Source organism: Ammospiza caudacuta, chromosome 5 (genome assembly GCF_027887145.1).
Source record: "Ammospiza caudacuta isolate bAmmCau1 chromosome 5, bAmmCau1.pri, whole genome shotgun sequence".
Classification (NCBI taxonomy): domain Eukaryota; kingdom Metazoa; phylum Chordata; class Aves; order Passeriformes; family Passerellidae; genus Ammospiza; species Ammospiza caudacuta.
Window position 1 is genome coordinate 42,421,274 of NC_080597.1, and position 2,922 is coordinate 42,424,195.

General features: G+C 42.1%; 1 long non-coding RNA gene across 1 annotated transcript; it reads right to left on the bottom strand.

The window, feature by feature from the left end:
• Positions 1-640: 640 nt before the first annotated feature.
• On the bottom strand, positions 641-2,606 carry LOC131558433 (uncharacterized). Its single transcript, XR_009274815.1, has 3 exons — positions 2,497-2,606; positions 2,030-2,082; positions 641-816 (listed from the first exon to the last, which is right to left on the bottom strand). It is a non-coding gene; the product is annotated as an uncharacterized LOC131558433 (long non-coding RNA).
• Positions 2,607-2,922: the final 316 nt, after the last annotated feature.

The window sequence follows — 2,922 nt, forward strand, 5'->3', positions numbered from 1 at the left end:
ATATGTGAAGGGGCTGCTCTGAGGGGAGGTTGTGATGGATGAACTGGTCAGAGCTCCAGCCCCCATTTGTTCTACTGTCACCAGAGGGGCTTAATCCATCAACCACATGCGGAGGATGGCTGCATGGATGGTCTTCCTTTCCATGGCATTGCTCTTCTTTCCCACCCTGCATGCCCTCTAAACCTTCAGATAAAACACCCAGCAATACAAGTGGCACGGATACTGAGTGAAACCAGTTGAGTGAGAGGTTGATACTCCACTGAGATGAATGGTCTGGAAAGGTTCACCCTTTTCTGATGAGGCTGTCTGCAGACTCAGACAACATTATGTTAGAATATGGGGAGATTATCTTGGCAAACAAAATGGTTAGAAATTCACTTGTTTTAACAGAAACTTAGGTTTGGTGCTCTGATGCAGTCATGTCAGCCTTGTTAACTCGTCAAATGTTGCTGATGGACACATTGCAGTTAGAACATCCAGAAATTTTTAATTTTTTTAATCAGGGAAAGATAATGTCCATGTTAATTCAAATTCCCACTGTACTTCTGGGAGGAATATTCACTCTAAACAGTGATAGTTAAGGTCAAGCAGAAGTAAAATTCAAGTAACTCTGTCCATACATCAGAATTCAACTTGCTCCCTCCAGTTCTTAATCCACAGAGCCCAAGTGCAGGGCAGAGATTGGTGGCTGGGATCCCCAGCCCAGATACGCAGAGCTGGGTTCTCCTCCTTTAGGCAGAAAACTTCTTATGCCTTTGGTCAATTCTGCTTCCAGACTGCCACTGTATTCAGAGGAGGAGGGAGATTTTTCTGCACCTGAGTTTTAAAAAGGAACACATTCCTAATTTTGTGAAGTTGGTACTCCTGTTCCAATCAAGTCATTCATGACTTTCAGGAGACTTGCTAAGGGAGAAGCCTGACTGGAAACCCCATTTGAACCTAAGCAATTTCCTAGTCCTAATAATGAGACTTCTGGGTTTTTCCAGAGATTTAGGCATTGGAAAATACCAGAGTCAAGCCTTAGGACCCTTAGGGAATTCAAACACCTTCAGTGGGTAAATTTGAAAGGAGGTGGCATTTTCCATGCTTTTTGACTTAGGTGTCTACACTTCACTTAAACTACACTTTTGCATCCTCTGTTTTGACATTGATGAGTAAGTTCAGGGAAAGTCCTGTTGAAGAAACAGCTGTTCTCCTACAAATGGGCTGCCACTTTAGCTCTTACATGAACAGAAAATTGACAGCCTGATGTCAATGCTGTTGATATTAAGTATGTCTTTCCCTGTTCCATAATGAGATTGGAACTTCACTGCCTCATGAAAGCAATGGCCAGCAAGATTAGGCTGATGGAAGATGAAAATTTATTGGTAGAAGCAATCAAGAAACATTATACACAGTCTTTGAGTAGCAGGAACATTACTTTGGTTTACAACTGAAAGGCCTGGTTAGCTGCTCAGCCAGCACCTGACAATCATGTAACTGTATTAGCTAGCATGGGGTCTTTCTACTCCAGCTGGTCAGGATCTTGCAAAACTACTGTCCATTACAATTATTATCTCCTGATTATTCTATTTACAAGATGCTCTCCCCAGGGGCCCCCTGGACAAGCTGCTGCAGAAGCACTGAATGCAGCAGTTGTGCTGGGAAGGCTCCTACTGTAAGTACATGCCTTGGGCACTCAGGAATCTGCACTGGCAAGCTGTTAGTTTTCACCTATAATTACTAAAATGGCTTGGGATCTGCCTGTCTGTAAGACACTACTCTCCCCAGGTGATGAGACTGTCACAGTGGCACTCAGAGGATGAGCTCAAGCTGTCACCATACCAATTTAAGAAAGGGCAGGACCTGCTTGCAATGATTTTGCTGAAAAGGGCTGCAAGCTTTGATATATTTTACCTTAGCTTGAATAGAAAGGTAAAATTCTCTGGAATCTCTTGACTTTTACAAATACCCCATAAAATCTAACAAAGCTTTTGTCATGAAGTTCTAAAGAGCAGCAGCAGTAAAGAGGAGGCATGCAAAACAGTACCTGTGTGTTGGGCAGATTATTGTTTACCCACATTTCTCTAGTCAACACCTAGTCTGTAAATAAAAAGAACATCACTGGATTAGGCACCCAAATTGGTGAAACTGAAGGCCTAAATCTTTTTGCAGAATTTGAGGGAGAGTTGGTAAGGAAGGAAAAAGAGAGCGTTGAGAGAAATAAATCTAATCAATGGTAAGACTTGCACAGGCAAAGATTTTACATTTAAGAGTGGGACAAAAGAGGCCTCCACATTTTCATTAACAAAAGAACTCATCATCTACTATTTCCAAACAATCTGCCCACATACAGACACAGACCAAACACTCAAACTATCAACACAATGAGAAGAAAAAAATTAGCTTGAGCTTAATTTGGTTCAATTTTTTCCTTTGTAAATCACCACACATCTTAGCCTGATATTCGTTTTGCCTACAGCTCTCTACCTAATTTACATTCACATGCCAATATACCTGCTATCAAATTTGCTCACACCATTTCCTTGCAGACCCCAAGAGCTGAGCACAGAAAGTTAATGTTGGTAGTTTAATACCCTGAGAAGGGGAATTAAAAGCTGTTCTCCTGTTCTCCAAATTAACCCCAGGTTGTTTGAATATAAAGTATATAGCAAGGGGTGTGTCCCTTGATCCTTATCAGATGGGTGAAATATGCCCACATGTAGAGAGATTGAGATTAGCATGAATTTACATAAACCAATATGGCCCTCTGTGGAAGTGTGGGCTGTAGGAGGGAATATAAGCACACACACACTGCCCACAGGCAGTTGCTATTCAGTGGGAGCAGTCACATTCCTGCCATGTGATCCATGAACAGCAGAGGGACTGCCTTGTTCCAAAAACTGTGTTTTGGAACAGACTGGCTTTGGAACAGACTTTTGA